The sequence below is a fragment of the Nuphar pumila genome, chromosome 14 (genome assembly GCF_984573655.1).
Source record: "Nuphar pumila chromosome 14, dmNupPumi1.hap1.1, whole genome shotgun sequence".
Classification (NCBI taxonomy): Eukaryota; Viridiplantae; Streptophyta; class Magnoliopsida; order Nymphaeales; family Nymphaeaceae; genus Nuphar; species Nuphar pumila.
In genome coordinates this window covers 76,551,810-76,576,642 of record NC_143262.1, presented here as the reverse complement: position 1 = coordinate 76,576,642, position 24,833 = coordinate 76,551,810, and positions in this window count along the sequence as shown.

Here is a 24,833-nt window from a genome sequence, read left to right as displayed (position 1 = left end):
GAGGGAGCTCGTTCTTTTCGCATGCTATCCAATTCGTTCACTTAGCCCCTTTTTAGGGAGAGTTTGAAGGGACTCGCGTCTTTGTGAACCGTTTGCAAAACAATTTCCAATTTCACACAAGAAACCCTTTTTAAGGGAGAGACTCGACGGAGACTCGTTTCCTTGTGACCCCCCAATTTCATACTAGGCCATTTTCGTCATGAAAGACCCCCTTTGCAGGGAGAGTGTGATGGACTTGTTCCTTTCATGACCCAATTTTCAGACCTCACTATTACTGGCCCCCTTTCCATAAGAGAAGCCTAATATTAGGGAGCTTTGACGAAAGCTCAATTTCTCTTCGAAAGTTTGTTTTGCAAACACCTCCTCTTCAGGGAAGAGAGGAGTATTTCTCATTTCCCATTTAGGTAAGGGCTAAGCCTGAGTCTCTCTTTTTGGGGAAAAAGAGAGGAGAATTTTCGTCACGGATGTGTTGAGTCGGATTTCAAATACTCATTTTCACTAAGGATTTCAAGAAAGTTTTATCAATTTGTCAATCAATTAATTGTTGATTTCAGAATCTTTATTGCACAAACCTTTATCTCAATTTACCTTTAGCATTACTCCCAAAAGAGTGAAGCTTTTGCGAAAAGAGATTCAAACTTCAAACTCTTTCTATTGGCCAACCAAAAGGATGAAGGATAAGTCCTCGATATGGCCAGAAAAGAAGATTCAATGTTATGGAAAAGTCGTAGGTGATCGATATTGATCGCAGTCAATGGCGCATCTTTAAAGGCTATTCTTGTAAAGACGAGGCAGTGGAAATATCCTGAGTGCTAGAAAAGAGAGAATTCACCCAAGCCCCGTTTCCTCAAAATCACCTAAGCTGCAATTAAATATCCGCAAAAGGGATCTCTCACCTGTCGTCAAGATGAAGGCGAATTAGGCGAGTAGACCCCCGGGGCCAAAGAAGATTCGAAACATCTCCAAGATGACAGAGTTTGTGACGGATCCTTCCAGGGAAAGTCCAAAGCACTGTCGAGATGAAGGCAGATGCGATGAACCTCTCGACAATCCCTAAAAGATATTTAATTTCAGCTATCAGCCAAAGATCTCCAAACCCATCGTCCAAGAAGGATCGAAACATCTCCAAGTTGAAGGAGTTTGTGACGTACCCTTCCCAAAAGAGAGAAAGAGAGGAAAAAGAAAGAGAGAAAAAGTCAGAACATCTCCAAAATAAAGGAGAATGTAGCAAAAAACCCAGAGAGCCAAAAGAGTGCAGAAAGATTATCATGAGAGAAGCCCTCAGGATATCAAACTGCCAGATCTATCAAGAATCCTCTTTAATCTTGTGAAATTCTATTATCAATACTCTTTCATCAATTGCTTTCATAATATCAAATTCTCTTTCTTGCTCATATCAAGGAAATTGATAGCTTCCTTGAAGAAGGTCAATTGCGAGCAATTTGAATTTCAAGTCTCGATTCTACAAAGTGAACCTTGTTTGGAGGTAATGCTTTGGGTAGAAAAGAAAAAAATATCTTTGCAACCATGTGCAACATTTTCAAAAACTTTGAATCAACAACAAAATTTCCAACATTTTGACAATATTTTCTAGCTATCCTGACATGAAATGAGAGCTTGATGTCCATTTTTGATACATTCTGACACCAATTTTAAATCCCTCTTAAGGACTTGATTCCTTCCCTTCTTTGAGAGCATGAACTCTCAGATTGCACACTTCCATGTGTCCCCACTGTCCCACCATAGACAGACCCATTTCGGTTCGAGGTCAAACCACCGATCATTTCCCGCAAAAGGCAATTTCAAAAGCTGATTTTAGTCTCAGCAATGAGACGTCCAAAACCAATCCCTTTTCAAGCTTTAGGGACCCCATTTTCCTTCCTTTTGCAAAACCCCTGTCGGATTTACTGTGCAAAATCTGAAGGTTCCATCATGGTCTCTTCCTTCGAGGATTCCATTTCATTTTCCGCCCGATCAGGATAAGGGTACAAACCTGAGCCTCAACCAATGAGGTATTTCATTTTCCGCCCGATCAGGATAAGGATACAAACCTAAGCCTCCATCGACGAGGTATTCCATTTTCCACCCGATCAGGATAAGGGTACAAACCTGAGCCTCAATCAAAGAGGTATTTCATTTTCCGCCCAATCAGGTTAAGGGTATAAACCTGAGCCTCAATTAAAGAGGTATTTCATTTTCCGCCCGATCAGGATAAGGGCACAAAACCTGAGCCTCATTCAAAGAGGTATTTCATTTTCCTCCCGATCAGGATAAGGGTACAAACCTGAGCCTCGATCAAAGAGGTATTTCGTCTTCCGCCCAATCAGGATAAGGGTACAAACCTGAGCCTCAATCAAAGAGGTATTCCATTTTCCGCCTGATCAGGTTAAGGGTACAAACCTGAGTCTCGTTTCGATGAGATATTCCATTCCCCAATCAGGTCAAGGGTCAAAACCTGAGGTTCGTTCCATGCGAGGTATTTTTGTCCCATCCAGGTCAAGGGCATAAACCTGAACTTCGCTCTCATAGAGCAAATCTTTCCTCTTCATTCTTCGTTCCATATCTACCATCTTCCTCGGGCTAATTTCTTCACACCCAGTCAGATCCTTCTAACTGGGGCATTTTTTTATATATAGCCCAAAATTTGGTGTGTTTTCTTTGCCACTAAGCTCGGCCATGAGCCGGCTTAGTAGCAAAGAGGGGCATCTGTAAACACCCCAAATTTTCACTCACCTCCCCGACATTTTCACCAAACATCATCATCCAGCTTCTGAAATCGCCGGAGGGCAAAATGGTCATTTTCTGAGCTCGGACCTTACAGAAGTCTAAATTGCATCTGCAACTCTCAAAATTTCTCTAATTTTAACTCAGATGTTCAAAATTTTATTCCTGACAGGAGACAGACATCTCCAAGCCTTGATTCAAGATTGCATTTCATAAGACATGACATTGCATGAGCATTTCAAATCACTGCACTGCACAGCACAGCATGTCATTTCGAGGTCCAGAACTCTCGATTTCAAAATTTTCAATCCATATTAGAATTTCAACTCTTTTCAAAATTGATTTCAAAACCCTGGGTCTTCAAAATCATCAATTTTTCCCATTTTACCCCCAGGACTCTGAATTTCAAAATATTTCCTCAGGAAAACAATCTGGATAGTTTTCAATATGGATTTCAGCCAATTCATCTCAGATTTTGCCATTTTGTCAACAATTTCAAATATCTCCTTTTTACAAAATCGCCCCACAAGGGCCAACTCTTTCCAAAAAAATTTATTTTACCAATTAGTCCAGATTTTATAAAAATTCCAAAAAGAGGTTTTGTTGTTTTATCCTTATTTCAATAAAGAAGCAATGTGGGACCCACACTTAGGTGGTGTCACACAAGCTTTCCTTTTGAAAAATTTGAATTTTGAAAAAACCCAAAAATATAGGAGCCTTGTCCCCTGGATTGGTGCCACTTGTCTTTTCTCTCTCCTCCCATTTCCATGCCAAGTGTCAGTGTGGGGCTACCTTAAGAAGCCGCCACATGTCATCCCATTTTATCTGCCATGTGTCACCCTATCCATCCTGCGCCATGTGTCAATCCAAGATTACCAGGAGATGCCAAGTGTCATAGGTTGTCCTGTCTAGAAAAAGTGGAGTTTGTCTCCTCTGAGGTGGCGCCACTTGAAGTGTGTCTCCTGCAGGGGACACGTGTCAACCCCTCCTTCCTTCTAGAAAAGTAGCCTGACACATGTCTCTTCCTACTTTTCTGAGAAAAGTAGGAGACATGTGTCACTCCTAAATTCCTACAGAAAAGGTAGGCTTGTCTCCTCTGAGGTGGCGCCATCTGGAGTGTCTCCTGCATAGGACACGTGGCAAGCTCCCATTTCCTCAGAAAAAGCAAATGCCATGTGTCGTTTTCTGCTTTCTTCAGAAAACTAGAATTTAAACATTCAAATCTCCTCATAGGTGGCGCAAATCCTAAACTTCTACCTTTTCCAGGTTGTCTGAGATGGCGCCACATGGCCTGGCCCACCTTCTCTTCCCTCTGCCACGTGTCATTCTCTGCTTCTTTCAGAAAAAGTAGAGGACACATGTCTTCTCCCTACTTCTTTCAGAAAAGTAGGAGACACATGTCACTCCTGGCCTTCTTCAGAAAAAGCAAACCATTCAAAATTCAAACAAGGCACTAGGTGGCGAAAATCCTGAGCTCTGATTTTTCCAGATGGCCTGAGATGGCGCCACATGTCCTTTCCCTCCTTTTCCTCCCTCTTGCCACATGGCATTGTAGGAGCCACCCTGAGGTGGCGCCACATGTCCACCCTCCATTCCTCCAGGGCCAACCTCCATTTGAATTTCAAACTTCCCCTTGAGGTGGCGCCATTTGAGAAAGCCTCTCCAGACAGCTGACACTTGTCCGCCACATGTCCAGATCTCCTTTCTCCAGAAAAGGTAGAATTCAAATTCCTCTGAGGTGGCGCCTTCTGAGCCCACTGCTCTGACCTTCTGACATGTGTCAAACACCTTTTGAGGTGGCACCATTCTAGGACTCCACTTGGCTCCATTTTTATTTTTTATTTTATTTTTAATAAAGGTAGCCCACCATGAGGTGGCGCCACCTAAAGACTCCCTACAAAAAGTGAATTTGAAATTCAAACTCCAAGAGAGCACCCTCTAAGGTGGCGCCTCCTGGGAGTTCCCTGCAGAGAGAATCAAGCAAACTTTTGAAAAATTCCAAATTCCCCCTGTTGAGGTGTCTCACCCACAAAATTTCCATTTTTTATTTTTCTCAAAAAATCAAAATAGCCTTTTGAGGTGGCGCCACCTGAGGGCTCCCTGCAGAAGACAAATTCAAATTTCAAACCCCTCAAATGGCACCCCCTGAGATGGCGCCACATGGAGGGCTCAGATTGAGCCTGTTTGAATTTCAAAAAAAATTCAGAAAATTTATAAAAACAAGGGTTCACGCCCAGCCTGAGGAGATCATGTTTTTAGCTCTGGTGAACTTGGAAAATCCGACCTAGCCTTCCTAGAATCAGATTTTGAACTGTGGAAATCGTGCCCCCTTTGGCGCATTGAAGAAGGTGGAGTAGAGCTCGTGCTGTGGCCAATTCGATTCCAACAGAGGTCGATTTTTGTGAACCATCTGAAGCCCGGAGCGAAGAACGAAGGAAGTTCGTGATAGCCGCCCCTTTCAAGAGCTCCTACGCTGCGTAACGAAACAAGGTGCACTTCTTTTTCCATTGATTTGATTCTATAATTCGAATCGGGAGTCGTTTGAAGAAAGAGCTCATCCGAGGGATGGATTGAGCTATTCTCATAAAACGACATATATCAAATGTTTAATTATGCTTCCTTGATGATTTTTAACATTCATGTAGTTAGCTAGGTTTAATTTGCATTTTATTTCATTCATTTAGTACATTTCATGAATTAATTAGGATTAATTTAGCATTTATTTCAATTCTGCTTACTTTCAGTAGGTCTCTGTTTTTGTCAGTCAGTCCACACGTCATTTAATGCATTTATTTTTTATTAAAAAACCCAAAAAAATCACGGAATGCGCCCTTAGGTATCCCTGAAATGTTGCCAAAAAATCGGAGGCATTTGAATTTGTTTACTATGGTAAACATTCAAAATGGAAAGTCGGGTGTTTTTACCCGGGATGCGTTTTGAAAATCATTTTCCGACTTGTAAAATCGAGATATCCCTAATGGGAGATCCGATTTTCGATCCGAAAAATGTTATGAACTCGGGAGAATGTCTAGTTTGTAATATGATTTTTGCAGATTTTTCTGATTTTTTTAATGTCTGACAAAAAGCCGAGAGTTCAGGACACGTGTCAGAGACTAATTTGGGCCTATGAAATCTTGGATCGACTTAGAGCTATGGTTTCTCTTTGTGTGTTGCTCCAAATCCAAAACTGTAAAAAAAGAAAGTGGTGTCCGAGATGTCATCTGTTTTCATCTGAAAGCCTGTAATTTTTAAAACAGCGTTGACCCCTGATTCGGATTTTTCTTGTCAGTCCCCTGTTTTGCTACATTTGTCTGTTCTGTTGATTTAGATAGAAATAGTTACATTTTTATCTGTGTTTGTGTTGATCAAATGCCGAAGTCATAAACATGAAAGTTGTTCATGTAGGTGTCTTGCATAGCTCTGATTAAGTGCATAAATTTCCATGGCTGTTTTATATTTTTTTGGCATTTTACATCAGATTAGTGTGATTTTTACCTCTGTCAGAACTAAATCCATGTTATGGAACTCACCATGGCTCAAATCCTGAGGCTGTAAAAACCAAAAATGTTCCATTTCGGGTCTTTTAGCAGTCTGAAAAATATCAGAAGTTTCCATGGTGTAAATCTTGCATTATCATGTTAGGCATTGCATTTGGTTCGGATCCATAGGCAAAATCCACCATTTTAGGACTTTCTTTGAATTTTGGCATTTAAATCATATTGTTTCATGATTTTTAGCATTCTAGGCTGTTTATAAGAGTAAGTAGATGCTTCATACCGAATTTGGTACAATTTGGAATCCATTTGAGGTTCGGATTAGCCACAATACCAAAACAGGGTCCCGCAGGACCCGGATCCAAGTGAAAAACAAGCGAAATTCGCTATTTTGTCTAAATTTCAAAATGTCAAATTCTGATTTTACAGTCATAATATGTTTGGCAGCATGTCATCATGCCTCATACTGCATTTTATCATCATTGGATTCAATTTGAATTTCGAAATCTCAATTTTACCTAGTTTTCCTTAAAAAAAAACCCTGATTTTAAAGATATAACTTTAATTTTAGGGGTATTTTGGTCATTTTAACAAATTCCGAATTTCAAATTGTTTTCTACTGAATTTCTAGCATTTTCATCATTTCAAATATCAAGGAAGCATGAGAATAGGGTTTATATCCAATTAAGTCCAATAATTTCATAATATTATTGGAAAATCTTGGAAAAACCCACATATTTGAGCTAACCTTATTTCAAGTTTGGCAGGGACATTCAAAAGAAGGAGCTGAAGTCTGCAAATTTCTTTTATTTCCTTTATTTAGTGATGTAATAATGTAAATTTTGGAATAAGAGAGTTAATTTCCTGCTTAGACTAGGATGCATATCATATAGTTTGAATTTATGCAAATATCCTGCTTATGTGATGCATACATCTTATTTCAAAAGCACTATGGATGTTCACGAATGGCACGTGCACCAACTCTTAGGGAGTTGATGGACTCGATGGGATCCATATTTACAGCCCTAGTCGGAATATGGACGAGACCCAGATCCATCATCTTTCTACTAGTCACATTGAGCCTACACTCTTAGGCTATCTTAAAATGCACATCATATTTCCAAAGTTCTCAAAATCATGTGCATCAAATCAACTAAATTTTGAACATATTCATGGCCACAGTCAGAATATGTGAAGGATTTAATTGGACTTAATGCACATTTTCCAACCAATTCCTCAGAAAATCTTTTCAAAGGGCATTCATTCACTCATGTCATTTGCATCATGAAATCATTTTCTCAAGAAAATTTCATTCTCAAAAAAATCGATTTCTCAAGAAACTCTTAAGTTGATTTTCCCAAAGTCAAGTTTTCATAGTTTTCCCTGAAAATCGGTTTCTCAAGAAACTCTAAGGATTTCTTAAAATCGGTTTTCCAAAGATAAGTTTCCACAGTTTTCCCTGGAAAATGATATTTTCTTAAGAGATTCAAAAGAGTTTTCCAATCTTTCTCCAAGATCCAAAATCGATTTCCAAGTATTTCAAAAAGGTAAAATTCCCAGGATTTCGATTCCCCAAGTTTTGAATTTCCTTCTCCAATGAGTTTTCCTATAAATCTTCCATCATTTTCCTAAGAAAACTCTCAAAGTCCAAGTTTTCCTAAGAAGTGTTTCCTTTTTCAAAAGGTTCATCTTTTCTCAAGAATCATTTCCATTTTCCCAGGATTTTCAACCATTCATGATTTTCCCAAGTCTTTATGAACTTTCTCGGGATTTCAAAACCCTTTTTCATCTGAGTTTCCTGAGAAATTGACTTTCATGCTTTTTCCTGAGAGAATCTTTTCAACTCCAAATATTTTCCAAGCATACATCATGCTTTCCCAAGCTGCATTTTCCCAAAACCTCATAGCACATGCCTGAATTCTCTCTGCATTTAGGATAAAACATAACTTCAATAATTTCGCTAAGTCAAGCACAATTTTGGTCCTTGGTTCGATTACCCCTGTTAAAGGCGGCAGGAACGGTCGAACCTCGTACCGACAGGTCGAGCCCCATCCCATGGATTTTCCCGCAATTTTCAAAATGGAGGCGAGTATTTCAAAAACCATTTCCAAAATCCGGTCAAAGTTTGAAGCGCGAAAGCGTTTCCCCTCTCTCTCTTCCGCAAGGAAGGGAAGACGGGGGAAAAATTTCGCGACGATAACAATGGCCACAAATATTTCCTTGCCGCAACAGAATATTTCACCAAGTGGGTAGAAGCTATCACTCTTCGCACAGTAGAAGGCCGACATGTGGTCTCTTTTATTCACAAGAACATCCTTTGTCGTTTCGGCATCCCACATGACATTGTGTCAGACAACGGCAGTCATTTCAAGAATGAAAAGATGAAGACATTCTGCTCAAAATTCAAGATCTATCACCATTTTTCCGCTCCATATTATCCTCAAGGGAATGGTCAGGCAGAGGCCACCAACAAGATTTTAATTCGTATCCTGGAGCGAACTGTGGAAACAGGCCGTGACTGGCATGAGAAGATCCACGATGCACTATGGGCCTACCAGACCACTATTCGAACTCCAACGAATGCTACTCCATCAGAACTGGTCTATGGAACAAAAGTAGTATTGTCGCTACATGTTCAGAAGCCCGCTTTGAAATTTGCTTCACTTCTGCAATTACCTCTTGATCAATACCAGCAGCAGCGACTAGTGCAGCTAGACTTACTCGACGAGAGAAGGCTAAAAGCAGCAGAGCATGCTCAATCCTATCGCCAGAGAGTAGCCAGGCAATATGCGAAGCCTATCATCGAAAGAAGATTCAAAGTCAATGATTTAGTACTTCGATCCACAGCTTATCTCAAGCATCGTCCCGGCGGCAAATGGTCGCCAAATTGGGAAGGTCCCTATGTTGTCAAAGAAGCATTACCCCGCAACTCATATCGGCTCATCAATGCCGATGGGGTAGAATTGCCAGATCCTATTAATGCTCGACACTTGAAAAAGTTTTATACTTGAAACATTTATTCTTCTCTTGTAATCCTTCCTGTTTCCTTCAGATAATGATCCAACTTTCTTTCCCAGTTACACTGGGGCATTTTAAAATTTTGTTCTATATGCAGGCAGGATAAACAAATTCCTCATTTCATGCACATGTGCATTCATATGCATCAATTCATGCTCATTGGCATTCAACTGCATTAACAACAATCTGGTCAGTATTAGGGTTTCAACAAACCGTCCCATCACGATTCCTAAATAATTCAAAATCAAAAGGTCATCACCAATACTGAACCAAAACCCAGCGCTCGAACTGGTATTATTTCAAAATCCAGTACTCAAACTGGCATATTTTCAAAATCCCAATTTTTCAGAAAATCGAGTTCCGACTCGGGGTTTTTATTCAAATCATGTTCTTTTGTTGATCTGAGTTCTGACTCACGATCTCAATTACCTTACTCGAGCCCTGTCTCGAGCTCTTCATTTTTCTTTTGTTGATCCAGGTTCCGACTTGAGATTTCTCTATTTATTTGAGCTCAGATGCGAGCTCTTCATTCTCTTTTGTTGATCCGGGTTTCGACTCGAGATCTCTCTATTTATTTGAGCTCAGATGCGAGCTCTTCATTCTCTTTTGTTGATTCGGGTTCCGACTCGTGATCTCTCTATTCATTTGAGCTCAGATGCAAGCTCTTCATTTTCTCTTGTTGATCCGGGTTCTGACTCGTGATCTCTGTATTTTATTCGAGCTCTGACTCGAACTCATCATTCTCCTTTGATTAATCCAAGTCATTTCAATCATTAAAGTCTGTCAATTGCTCGAATTTGACATTTTGCTCTCCAAATTCCAATTTAAAACTTCAAATCAGGCAATTCTCCAATTTCGACCTTCGGGTCACCCGATTTCCAATTCTCAATTTCAATTACCAATTTCCAATTCTCGACCTTCGGGTCAACCCATTTCCAATTTTCGACCTTCGGGTCAATCAATTTCCAAATTTCGACCTTCGGGTCAATCAATTTCCAATCTTTGACCTTCATTTCTCAATTTCGACCTTTAGGTCACTCAATTCTCAATTTCGACCTTCGGGTCACACAATTTCGACCTTCCGGTCAACCAATTCTCAATTCCGACCTTTTTGGTCAAATCAATTCTCAATTTTGACCATCAGGTCATCCAATTTCGACCTTCGGGTCATTCAATTTCCAGCAACCAATTTTCCAATTTTCAATTTTGACCTTTGGGTCAATCAATCTCAATATCCAATTTCAATCATTTTCTCTTGCGAGAGACCCATTTTTAGGGAGAGTTTGAGGGAGCTCGTTCTTTTCGCATGCTATCCAATTCGTTCACTTAGCCCCTTTTCAGGGAGAGTTTGAAGGGACTCGCATCTTTGTGAACCGTTTGCAAAACAATTTCCAATTTCACACGAGGAACCCTTTCAAAGGGAGAGGCTCGACGGAGACTCCCTTTTCTTGTGACCCCCCAATTTCATACTAGGCCATTTTTCGTCATGAAAGACCCTCTTTGCAGGGAGAGTGTGATGAACTCGTTCCTTTCATGACCCAATTTTCAGACCTCACTATTATCGGCCCCCTTTCCATAAGAGAATCCTAACATTAGGAAGCTTTGACGAAAGCTCAATTTCTCTTCGAAAGTTCGTTTTGCAAACACCTCCTCTTCAGGGAAAAGAGGAGTATTTCCCATTTCCCATTCAGGTAAGGGCTAAGCCTGAGTCTCTCTTTTTGGGGAAAAAGAGAGGAGAATTTTCGTCACGGATGTATTGCGCCAGAATTCAAATACTCATTTTCACCAAGGATTTCAAGAAAATTTTATCAAATTTGTCAATCAATTGTTGATTTCAGAATCTTTATTGCACTAATCTCTATCTCAATTTACCTTCAGCATCACTTCCAAAAAAGTGAAGCTTTTGCGAAAAGAGATTCAAACTCCAAATTCTTTCTATTGGCCAACCAAAAGGATGAAGGATAAAGTCCTCGATATGGCTAGAAAAGAAGAATCAATGTTATTGAAAAGCCGTAGATTATCGATATTGATCGCAGTCAATGGCGCATCTTTAAAGACTATTCTTGTAAAGACAAGGCAGTAGAAATATCCTGAGCGTTAGAAAAGAGAGCATTTACCCAAGCCCCGTTTCCTCAAAATCACCTAAGCTGCAATTAAATATCCGCAAAAGGGATCTCTCACCTGTCGTCAAGATGAAGGCGAATTAGGCGAGTAGACCCCCGGGGCCAAAGAAGATTCGAAACATCTCCAAGATGACGGAGTTTGTGACGGATCCTTCCAGGGAAAGTCCAAAGCACTGTCGAGATGAAGGCAGATGCGATGAACCTCTCGACAATCCCTAAAAGATATTTAATTTCAGCTATCGCCCAAAGATTTCCAAACCCATCATCCAAGAAGGATCAAAACATCTCCAAGATGAAGGAGTTTGTGACGTACCCCTTTTCCCAAAAGAGAGAAAGAGAGGAAAAAGAAAGAAAAAAAAAAAGGTCAGAACATCTCCAAAATGAAGGAGAATGTAGCCAAAACACTAGAGAGCCAAAAGAGTGCAGAAAGATTATCAAGAGAGAAGCTCTCAGAATATCAAACTGCCAAATTTATCAAGAATCCTCTTTAACCTTGTGAAATTCTATTATCAATACTCTTTCATCAATTGCTTTCATGACATCAAATTCTCTTTCCTGCTCATATCAAGGAAATTGATAACTTCCTTGAAGAAGGTCAATTGCGAGCAATTTGGATTTCAAGTCTCGATTCTACGAAGTGAACCTTATTTGGAGGTAATGCTTTGGGTAGAAAAGAAGGAATATCTTTGCAACCATGCGCAACATTTTCAAAAATTTTAAATCAACAACAGAATTTCCAACATTTTGACAATATTTTCTAGCTATCCTGACATGAAGTGAGAGCTTGATGTCCATTTTCGATGCATCCTGACACCAATTTTAAATCCCTCCTAAGGACTTTATTCCTTCCCTTCTTTGAGAGCATGAACTCTCATATTTGCACACTTCCCTGTGTCCCCACTGTCCCACCATAGACAGTCCCATTTCGGTTCGAGGTCGAACCACCAATCATTTTCTCGCAAAAGGCAATTTCAAAAGCTGATTTTAGTCTCAGCAATGAGACGCCCAAAACCAATCCCTTTTCAAGCTTTAGGGACCCCATTTTCCTTCCTTTTGCAAAACCCCTGTCGGATTTACTGTGCAAAATCCGAAGGTTCCATCATGGTCTTTTCCTTCGAGGATTTCATTTCATTTTCCACCCGATCAGGATAAGGGTACAAACCTGAGCCTCATTAAAAGAGGTATTCCATTTTCCGCCCGATCGGGATAAGGGTACAAACCTGAGCCTCATTCAAAGAGGTATCTCCATTTTCCGCCCAATCAGGATAAGGGTACAAACCTGAGCCTCATCCAAAGAGGTATTTCCATTTTCCGCCCAATCAGGATAAGGGTACAAACCTGAGCCTCATTCAAAGAGGTATTCCATTTTCCGCCCGATCAGGATAAGGGTACAAACCTGAGCCTCATCCAAAGAGGTATTCCATTTTTCGCCCGATCTGGATAAGGGTACAAACCTGAGCCTCATCCAAAGAGGTATTTCATTTTCTGCCCGATCAGGATAAGGGTACAAACCTGAGCCTCATCCAAAGAGGTATTTCATTTTCCGCCCGATCAGGATAAGGGTACAAACCTGAGCCTCAATCAAAGAGGTATTTCATTTTCCGCCCGATCAGGATAAGGGTACAAACCTGAGCCTCATTCAAAGAGGTATTTCATTTTCCGCCCGATCAGGATAAGGGTACAAACCTGAGCCTCATCCAAAGAGGTATTCCATTTTTCGCCCGATCAGTATAAGGGTACAAACCTGAGCCTCATCCAAAGAGGTATTTCATTTTCCACCCGATCAGGATAAGGGTACAAACCTGAGCCTCATCCAAAGAGGTATTTCATTTTCCGCCCGATCAGGATAAGGGTACAAACCTGAGCCTCAATCAAAGAGGTATTTCATTTTCCGCCCGATCAGGATAAGGGTACAAACCTGAGCCTCAATCAAAGAGGTATTTCATTTTCCGCCCGATCAGGTTAAGGGTACAAACCTGAGTCTCATTTCGAGGAGATATTCCATTCCCCAATCAGGATAAGGGTCAAACCTGAGCTTCGTTTCATGCGAGGTATTTTGTCCCATCTAGGTCAAGGGCATAAACCTGAACTTCGCTCTCATAGAGTGAATCTTTCCTCTTCATTCTTCATTCTTCGCTTCATATCTACCATCTTCCTTGGGCTAATTTCTTCACACTCAGTCAGATCCTTCTAACTGGGGCATTTTTTTATGTATAGCCCAAATTTGGCGTGTTTTTCTTTGCCACTAAGCTCGGCCATGAGCCGGCTTAGTAGCAAAGAGGGGCATCTGTAAATACCCCAAATTTTCACTCACCTCCCCAACATTTCCACCAAGCATCAACATCCAGCCTCTGAAATCGCTGGAGGGCAAAATGGTCATTTTCTGAGCCCGGACCTTGCAAAAGTCCAAATTTCATCTGAAACTCTCAATTTTTCTCTATTTTTATCTCAGATGTTCAAGATTTTACTCCTGACAAGAGAAAGACATCTCCAGAGTCTTGGTTCAAGATTATATTGCATAAGACATGACATTGCATATCATTGCATGAGCATTTCAAATCACTGCACTGCACAGCATGTCATTTCGAGGTCCAGAACTCTTGATTTCAAAATTTTCAATCCAGATTAGAATTTCAACTCTTTTCAAAATTGATTTCAAAACCCTGGGTCTTCAAAATTATCAATTCTTCTCATTTTACCCCCAGGACTCTGAATGTCAAAATATTTTCTCAGAAAGACGATCTGAATAGTTTTTAATGTGGATTTCAGTCACTTCACCTCAGATTTTGCCCTTTTTGACAATTTCAAATATCTTTCTTTTACAAAATCACCCTACAGGGGCCAACTCTTTCCAAAATTCCTATTTTGCCCATTAGTCCAGATTTTATGAAAATTCCAAAAAAGAAGTTGTTGTTTTATCCTTATTTCAATAAAGAAGCAATGTGGGACCCACACTGAGGTGGTGTCACACAAGCTTTCCTTTTGAAAATTTGAATTTTGAAAAAAACCCAAAAATATAGGAGCCTTGTCCCCTGGATTGGTGCCACTTGTCTTTTCTCTCTCCTCCCATTTTCACGCCAAGTGTCAGTGTGGGGCTACCTTCAGAAGCCGCCACATGTCATCCCATTTATCTGCCATGTGTTAAGGTGCCATGTGTCATTCCAAGATTACCAGGAGATGCCAAGTGTCATAGGTTGTCCTGTCTAAAAAAAGTGGAGCTTGTCTCCTCTGAGGTGGCGCCACTTGAAGTGTGTCTTCTGCAGGGGACACGTGTCAACCCCTCCCTCCTTCTAGAAAAGCAACCTGACACATGTCTCTCCCTACTTTTCTCAGAAAAGTAGGAGACATGTGTCACCCCTAAATTCCTACAGAAAAGGTAGGCTTGTCTCCTCTGAGGTGGCGCCATTTGGAGTGTGTCTCCTGCAGAGGACACGTGGCAAGCTCTCATTTCCTCAGAAAAAGTAAACGCCATGTGTCATTTTCTGCTTTCTTCAGAAAAACTAGAATTCAAAAGTTCAAAACTCCTCATAGGTGGCGCAGATCCTGGACTTCTACCTTTTCCAGGTTGTCTGAGATGGCGCCACATGGCTTGGCCCTCCTTCTCTCCCCTCTGCCACGTGTCATCTTCTGCTTCTTTCAGAAAAAGCAGGTGACACATGCCTCCTTCTCACTCCTTCAGAAAAAGTAGAAGACACATGTCTTCTCCCTACTTTTTTCAGAAAAGTAGGAGACACATGTCACTTCCCTCCTTTTCCTCCATCTTGCCACATGGCATTATAGGAGCCACTCTGAGGTGGCGCCACATGTCCATCCTCCATTCCTCCAGGGCCAACCTCCATTTGAAATTCGAATTCTCCTCTGAGGTGGCGCCATGTGAAGAACCACACCAGCAGGCTGACACTTGGAACCATCCTGGACTGCCACATGTCCAGATCTCCTTTCACCAGAAAAAAGCAAATTTCAAATTCCTCTGAGGTGGTGCCTTCTGAGCCCACTGCTCTGTCCTTCTGACATGTGTCAAACACCTTTTGAGGTGGCACCATTCCAGGACTCCACTTGGCTCCATTTTTATTTTTTATTTAATTTTTAATAAAGGTAGCCCACCATGAGGTGGTGCCACCTGAGGACTCCCTACAAAAAGTGAATTTGAAATTCAAACTCCAAGAGAGCACTCTCTGAGGTGGCGCTATCTGGGAGTTCCCTGCAGAGAGAATCAAGCAAACTTTTGAAAAATTCCAAATTCCCCTGCTGAGGTGTCTCACCCACAAAATTTCCATTTTTTTTTATTTTTCTCAAAAATTAAAACACCTTTTGAGGTGGTGCCACCTGAGGGCTCCCTGCAAAAGACAAATTCGAATTTCAAACCCCTCAGATGGCACCCTTTGAGATGGCGCCACATGGAGGGCCCAGATCGAGCCTGTTTGAATTTCAAAATTTTTCAAAAAATTTATAAAAACAAGGGTTCACGCCCAGCCTAAAAGATCATTTTTTTTTAGCTCTTGTGAACTTGGAAAATCCGACCTAGCCTTCCTAAAATTGGATTTTGAACTGTGGAAATCGTGCCCCCTTTGGCGCATTGAAGAAGGTGAAGAAAAGCTCGTGCAGTGGCCAATTCAATTTTGGTGAACCATCCGAAGCCCGGAGTGAAGGACGAAGGAAGCTCGTGATAGCCGCCCCTTTCAAGAGCTCCTACGCTGCATAACGAAACAAGGTGCACTTCTTTTCCCATTGATTGGATTCCATAATTCGAATCGGGAGTCGTTTGAAGAAAGAGCTCATCTGAGGGATGGATTGAGCTATTCTCATAAAACGACATACATAAAAATGTTTCATTATGCTTCCTTGATGATTTTAACATGCATGTAGTTAGCTATATTTAATTTGTATTTTATTTCATGCATTTAGCACATTTCATGAATTAATTAGGATTAATTTAGTATTTATTTCAATTCTGCTTATTTTCAGTAGGTCTCTGTTTTTGTCAGTCAGTCCACACGTCATTTCATGCATTTATTTTTTATTAAAAATCCCAAAAAAATCACGGAATGCGCCCTTAGGTGTCCCTGAAATGTTGCCAAAAATTTGGAGGCATTTGAATTTGTTTACTGCGGTAAACATTCAAAATGGCAAGTCGGGTTTGTTTTACCCGGGATGCGTTTTGAAAATCATTTGCCGACTTGTAAAATCAAGATATCTCTCATGGGAGATCCAATGTTTGATACAAAACATGTTATAAACTCGGGAGAATGTCTAGTTTTTAATATGCTTTTTTCAGATTTTTCTGATTTTTTTTATATCTAACAAAAATCCTAGAGTTCAGGACACGTGTCAGAGCCTAATTTGGGCATCTGAGATCGTGGATCGACTTAGGGCTATGCTTTCTCTTTGTGTGTTTCTCCAAATCCAAAACTGTAAACAGTGAAAGTGGTGTCCAAGATGTCCTCTGTTTGCATCTGAAAGCCTGTAATTTTTGGAACAGTGTTGGCCCCTGCTTCAGATTTTTCTTGTCAGTCCCCTGTTTTGCTACATTTGTCTGTTCTGTTAGTTTAGGCATGAATAGTTATATTTTTATCTGTGTTTCAGTTGATCAAATGCCGAAGTCATAAACATGAAAGTTGTTCATGTATGTGTCGTGCATAACTCTGATTAATTTCATAAATTTTCATGTCTGTTTGATATTTTTTTAGAGTTTTACATCAGATTAGTGTGATTTTTACCTCTGTCAGAACTAAACCCCTGTTATTGAACTCACCATGGCTCAAATCCCAAGGCTGTAAAAACCAAAAATGTTCCATTTCGGGTCTTTTGGCAGTCTAAAAAATATCAGAAGTTTCCATGTTGTAAATCTTGCATTATCATATTAGGCATTGCATTTCGTTCGGATCCATAGGCAAAATCCATCATTTTTAGGACTTCCTTTAAATTTTAGCATTTAAATCATATCATTTCGTAAATTTTAGCATTCTAGGCTGTTTATCAGAGTGTTTAAATGCTTCATACCGAATTTGGTGCAATTTGGAATCCATTTGAGGTTCGGATCATCCATAATACCAAAACAGGGTCCCGCAGGACCCAGATCCAAGCGAAAAACAAGCGAAATTCGTTATTTTGGATAAATTGCAAAATGCCAAATTCTGATTTTAAAGTCCTTAATGTATTTAGCAGCATGTCATCATGTCTCTCACTGCACTTCATCATCATTGGATTCAATTTGAATTTTGAAATCTCAACTTTACCAAGTTTTCTTTCAAAAAACCCTGATTTTAAAGGTGTAACTTTAATTTTAGGGGTATTTTGGTCATTTTGACCCCAAATTCCGAGTTTCAAACTATTTTTCATTGAATTCCCTGCATTTACATCATTTCAAATATCAAGGAGGCATGATCATAGGGTTTATATCCAATTAAATCCAATAATTTCATAATATTATTGGAAAATTTTGGAAAAACCCACATATTTGAGCTAACCTTATTTCAAGTTTGGCAGGGACATTCCAAAGAAGAAGCTGAAGTCTGCAATTTTCATTTATTTCATTTGATTAGTGATGTAATAATGTAAATTTTGGAATAAGAGATTTAATTTCCTGCTTAGACTAGGATGCATATCATATAGTTTGAATTTATGCAAATATCCTGCTTATGTGATGCATACATCTTATTTCAAAAGCACTATGGATATTCACGAATGGCACGTGCACCAACTCTTAGGGAGTTGATGGACTCGGTGGAATCCATATTTACGGCCCTAGTCAGAATATGGACGAGACCCAGATCCACCATCTTCCTACTAGTCACATTAAGCCTACACTCTTAGGCTATCTTAAAAATGCACATCATATTTCCAATGTTTTCAAAGCGTTGTGCATTAAATCAATTAAGTTCTAAACATATTCATAGCCACAGTCAGGATATGTGAAGGATTTATTTTGACTTAATACACCTTTTTCCAACAAATTTCTTAGAAAATCTTTCAAAGTATATTCATGCATCCATGTCATTTGCATCATGAAATCATTGGTTTTCTCATGATTTTCTCAAGAAAATTTCATTCTCAAGAAAATCGATTTCTCAAGAAACTCTTAAGTTGATTTTCCCAAAGTCAAGTTTTCACAGTTTTCCCTGAAAACCAGTCTCTCAAGAAACCCTAAGGATTTTCCAAAATCGGTTTTCCCAAGTCAAGTTTTTCCACAGTTTTCCCTGGAAAATGTCATTTTCTTAAGATTTTCTAAAGAGTTTTCCAATCTTTCTCAAGAATCCAAAAAAATCAAATTTTCAAGGGTTTTTAAGGCTAAAATTTCCAGGATTTCAAATTCCCAAGTTCAGTTTTCTTCTCAAATGAGTTTTCCTATCAAGTTTTCACCATTTTCCTAAGAAGATTCTCAAAGTCGGAATTTTCCTGAGAAATGTTTCCCTTTTCAAATGTTCACCTTTTTCTCAAGAATCACTTCTATTTTCTCGGGATTTTCAACCATTCATGATTTTCCCACAACTTTATGAACTTTCCCGTGATTTCAAAACACCTTTCATCTGATTTTCTTGAGAAATTGACTTCCATCCTTTTCCTGAGAAATGTTTTTCCAACTCCAAATGTCCTCTAAGCATACATCATGTTTTCCAACTTGCATTTTCCAAAATCTCATAGCACATGCCTGAATTCTTTGTGCATTTAGGATAGAACATAATTTCGATGATTTAACTAAGTCAAGCACAATTTTGGTCCTTGGTTCGATTACCCCTGTTAAAGGCGGCAGGAACGGTCGATCCTCGTACCGACAGGTCGAGCCCCATCCCATGGATTTTCCCGCAAATTTTCAAAACGGAGGCGAGTAATTTCAAAACAATTTCCAAAACCCGGTCAAAGTTTGAATCGCGAAAGCGTTTCCCTCTTTCTCTCTTCCGCAAGGAAAGGAAGACGAAAAAAAAAATCGCGATGATAACACTTGCAGAGGTGTCCGAATTTCTAAAAGAAACGTGACTGCTAGTAAACTTTATTGATCCATCTATGATGAAGAATGTTTGGAAGTAGAAAGGAAGGATCCAGTTTTAAGCTGTCAATATAATGTACATGACATTCTATTTATGCACCCTGGCTATACAGTTTTTTTTTTAGCCTTAGATATAACATTTTTAGTTCTGCATATTAGATACAATACCTAGGTTAAGCTTAGTCTATATAGTTTCATTTATTAGTATATCATTCACCATACTCATTTCATTTCATCGCATTTCCACCACCTTCATTTTCTTCATATTCGCTTGTATGTTGCCTCATTAGCACCTCACTACACACCTGTTGTTCATTGGTGCACTCTCACATACAGCACCTAACATCTTTTTGACACCTAGCACCCTTGTGGCACCTATGCTCAGCACTTACGGCACACCTATACAGCAGCTACCTACGGCATTCCTCACTATCACCTTTGCAACCCACATTCACCAAAATCATACACCTGCATATCCTCACTAACAACATTTCCAGCTCCCTCACCTACCACCCCAGCTCACTACATAAGCACCTTACACTTTTACAACATTAGCTATCTTCATTGTAGCCTCTACCCCTGCACTCACTCCATCCTCACCTGTATATGCACATCACTTTCTCACATGTTGTTCACTGTTACATTTCCAGCACCCACCTCCACCTGCACAGCCTTTCACAACACCTCTATGCTTCCAGCCGCACCACCTACACCTTGCGCACCACTTCATCAGCATTTGCATATCCACTTTCACCACATTCCTATTTTTACAAACACCATACTGCACTTCTAGCAGTACTTACCCTTGCTACACCTTGCACACCTTCACTCACTCCACTGTGTATACACTCATCCCATCACATTCCCTGTATCTTGATATATTACAAAATATTGTTGCTTATCTGATTCAAAATCAGATTCCTGGTTTAATGTGGAGCATCTATTCTGCCACTGGGAAATCAAATTAGGTTGGAAAGCACATGATCCGCTGAGCTAAAACTAAGTGCCTTGATTGACTCAGACTTAGTTGTTGTAAAGTTCGGATTTGCTAAAATCAAGGTGCCTTGCTGATTCACCATCAGGTTATGACTTGTTGCAAAATCAAGTTGAAATCGGATCTCGATTTGCAGTACTTCACTCTACAGCACTCCACTATCACTTTGCACTTACATTCAGTATATCACTATTCATTTCCTCTGCACTTTCACTTCCTGTGCACTGCCTGCACATAGTACTACATGCAACACTTATTGTATTTTCAATTCCCTGCAACTGATGTTGCTTTGATCCACGATGATTAGTTGTCTTTTACATTCATCAGTGATGCATATTATCTTGTGCATACCTGGTTCATTACATGCGACTCAGATGTAGATGATTTTTTATTAATGTTGCATCCTAGTGCGTAGCTATGTACACTTCTGCATCACAAATCATAACCTATATATGTCTCTACATTAACTCATGGTTGTATCATGTCCAAATGCTGAGCAGAGATCAAATCAGATCTCTCTCATCAGCTGGTTGTCATCAGTGACATTGATTTTTGCTGAAATTAATTTGAGTTGTGCTTTATCAATTGCAGAGATTCTTTTTTTCCTCTTTTTCTTCTCTTCTGCATATATTTGGAAAGGAGTTGTTACTAGCATATGCAAGGTATCAACATGTAATAATCTAATTAGGATCTCACCAGTCTTTTGTGTTGAGATGTCAAAATTACATTAACAATGCTTGTGTATGCATTTGCCTACTGCAACCGAGGTCTTGCTGCACCAAAGCAGTCACTGTTTGCTCTGACTATTAGTGTTTGTCCAATTTCTTTGTAACCTTTGCAGTAGATGGTCTATAGTGTATGTTTTCCCTGGTGTCTATGCGAACAACTTGTTTTTGTAATTTGAACACCTAGGAGTCAAGTTGACTCATCTTAAGACCGTAGTTGAAGATGCATATCGTAAAGCAAGGAAAGATTTAATTAAGCTTCATCTCATGCCCCTCTTCTATTAGCATAAACATTGCATAGGCATTTTCATATGTGCTTCCTTCATTTGCATAGATATAACACATTAGGCAAATACATATAGATTTTCGTTCAGCCTAAGGCATTGCATATGTCTTCTCATATATAGGTTTTCACTAGCCTAAGATATTACATGTGCTCATATATATATTTTCTCATAAGGTGTGTACATGTGCATTTCATCATTAATATAAGCATGACCACTTGCACATTCATTTCTTCATTAGAATAAGCGCAATCCTATGCATTTCTAATTTCAATATGATATTTGCAATTTTTATCTATATTTTTCTATTATCTTGTGCTAACTCGGTTTTTCAGGAAAATTTAGACTTCCTTTCCTAGATTAGGAATTTTATGATTTCAATTTCAATTCAAGGTTGTAATAATTCTGAATTAACAAGAATTTCTCCTTTTCAGCTTAGAATAGAATTTATGAGCATATAGATCTCATAATTGCTTGGATATCTCATTTTATCTTGATTTTTATTTCAAAAATTCATGAATGGTGAAACACAAAGGACACGTGCACCATTCTAATAAGAGGTGATTAAATCCTAAGTTGACGATTTGCATCAATGGTCATAGTCAAGTTGTGAACAAGACTTAGGATTTTCATCTTTTATGGAATACCACTAGATCCACACTGGATCCCTCTTCAAAAATCATCATATTTTTCTTAATATTTTCCTCTTTTATCAGAGTTTAGTTTAAAATTAATTCAATATATATATCAATGGTCATAGTCAGAATATATTAAGAGTTAATTTCATTTTAAACTCTATAAAGACACCAAAATATATTTTATTCTTCACTTGAATTTAAATATGATTTTTATATAATACATTCAATGACCATAGTCGGGGGTGTATTATATCTTCAATCTTATTTCAATTCATTTAAAGAATGAAATATGCTTTTCAAAATTCTTTAATTCATTCATCATTTAGGATAGAATTACATCACATTTTCGAAATCTAAGTGATTTTGAGATAATTCTTTAAATACCTTCTTCATTTCTCAAATCCATTCTTATTTATAAAATTCAAATTCAATTCTATCTCATTTTAAGATTCAAAATTCAATTTCAAAGTCCAAATTGACTTTAAAAATTCAAATTCATTTTTTATATTCAGAATTCCATCCCAAATTCAAATCAAATTTCAAAGTTCAATTCAACTTTGGAATTCCAAATTCATTTTCAGGATTCAAATTCCAAATTCAAATTCAAAGTTCAATTCAACTTTGAAAATTCAAACTCATTTCCATTTTTAGGATCTAAATTCAAAATCAATTCAAATACCTCAAAATTAATTTCAAAATTCAAACTTTGACATTCCTGATTCGTCTTCTGATTTCCAAAACCAATCTTTACTTAGGATTCCAGACTTCGGATCCAATTCCGTTTAGGATTCCAGAACTCAACTTCATTTTGGATCTCAGACTTCAGTTCCAATTCCATTTAGGATCCCAGAATTCAACTTCATTTTGGATCCCAGACTTCGGATCCAAATTCCATTTAAGATTTCATATTAAGGATCCAACCCCATCATTGGATTCCAGACTTCAGATCCAATTCCCTTTAGGATCCTAGATTCCAAATTCAACTTTATCTTGAATTCCAGACTTCGGATCCAACTCCAGTTAGGATTCTAAATTTTTGATCCAATTCTACTTTTCAAATCCCATCTTGGATTCTAGATCCAATTCCATCTCAGATTTTGGATTTAGGATCCGATTTCATCATGAATTCTAGGTTTCACACCCAATTCTAAGTACCAAATCCCATCTAGATTTCTTCTGCCTTATCATTCTGATTACAAATTTTCAATCTAGAGTTCCACCCTATCTTCAAATTCCATCTTAACTCTCAATTCTAGAGTTCATATTCAACTTTCAATTTTTATTTTCTAAATTCCCTTCTTCAAAACAAATTCATCTCAATCTTTGATTATTTCAAAACTCAAGATCTATTCTAAATCCTAAGTTAGAAAATCTAAGCTTTTTCAAGTCCTTCAAACTTTCAAAAACCATTTCTTCAGCATACTCTTCACAATTTCAAAATCACTTGGATAAAATTTTCAAATTCTTCTCAAAAGAGCATGTATCTTTTGCATTTATGCAAGCATGATTCTTTGTGCATCCTTAGACTTAGAATAAATTCTTAGATAATATTAAAGCAAAGCAAAAAGGCATAAATTTGATCCTTGGTTCGATTACCTCTGGTAAAGGTGCTAGGAACGGTCGAACCTCGTACCGATGAGCGAGCTCCGTCTCCCAATTTTCCCGCAAATATTTCAAAACGGAGGCGAGTAATCTTTTAAAATCTTTTTCAAAATTAAGGTCAAGTGAGACCTTCGCAAAACAGTTCCTCTCTCTCTTTTTTCTTTTCTTTTCTCTTCTCTCTTCTTTTCTGTCTTTCATTTTTTCCTTCCAAAAAGGGAGAAATAGAGGCTAGAAAGGAAAAGAGGAGGAAGAGAGAGAAATACCAAGAGAGGAAAAATTTTGCGATGATCACAGGTACACCATACATCTAGTACACACAAAGATGTATAAGGACCTACAACAGAGGTATTGGTGGAATAAAATGAAGCAAGAAGTCTCAAAGTAAGATAAGTTGAATAGAATTTTGGATGAATTACTTAGAAGTCATTGCAATGTAAGGCTTAATATAACATTATATATTAACTGGAATCTCCGGGTGTGTTTCAAGGTGCTTGACTTGCTAGTAGAACAAGATCGAGCATCAAAGACCTGAAGGGTTGATGTAGCAGATTGAGATCCCATAGTGAAAATAAGAGAATATCACAATAGATTTTGTGGTGGGTTTACCTAAAACCTGACTACAACATGATGTGATTTGGGTGACTATAGATAGACTCACCAAATCAACATATTTTTTACCTATTTAAATTAGCTAGTCACTTGAGAGCTTAGTCGATTTGTATGTCAGAAAGATTATATAACTACATGGAGTATCGATCTCAATCATCTTTGATCGTGATCCTTGCTTTACTTTTAGGTTTTAGGGACAACTACAGAAGGCTTTGGGTATGAAGCTTAAGTTTAATATGACCTTCCATCCCTAGACTGATAGACAGTCAGAGAGGACGATCCAAACTTTTGACGACATATTGTAAGCCTGTGTTTTGGTTTGAAAGGGTGGTTGAATATGCATATAGTACGTGTTAAATTCACATACAACAACATCTACTATGCTAGCATTGGGATGGCACATTTTGAGGCTCTTTACGAGAGACCCTACCGATCTTCTGTGTACTGAGATGAGGTCGATGAATAGACTGTAGATTCACTGATTATACTGCATCACTACAGACAGTAAATTCAAATGATTCGAGATAGGTTGCATACAACTCAGAGTCAGCATAAGAGATATGCAGACCAATGACGTAGAAAACTCACTTTTGTTTCAGGAGACCTTGTCTTTATTCAGGTATCTTTTACCAAGCGTG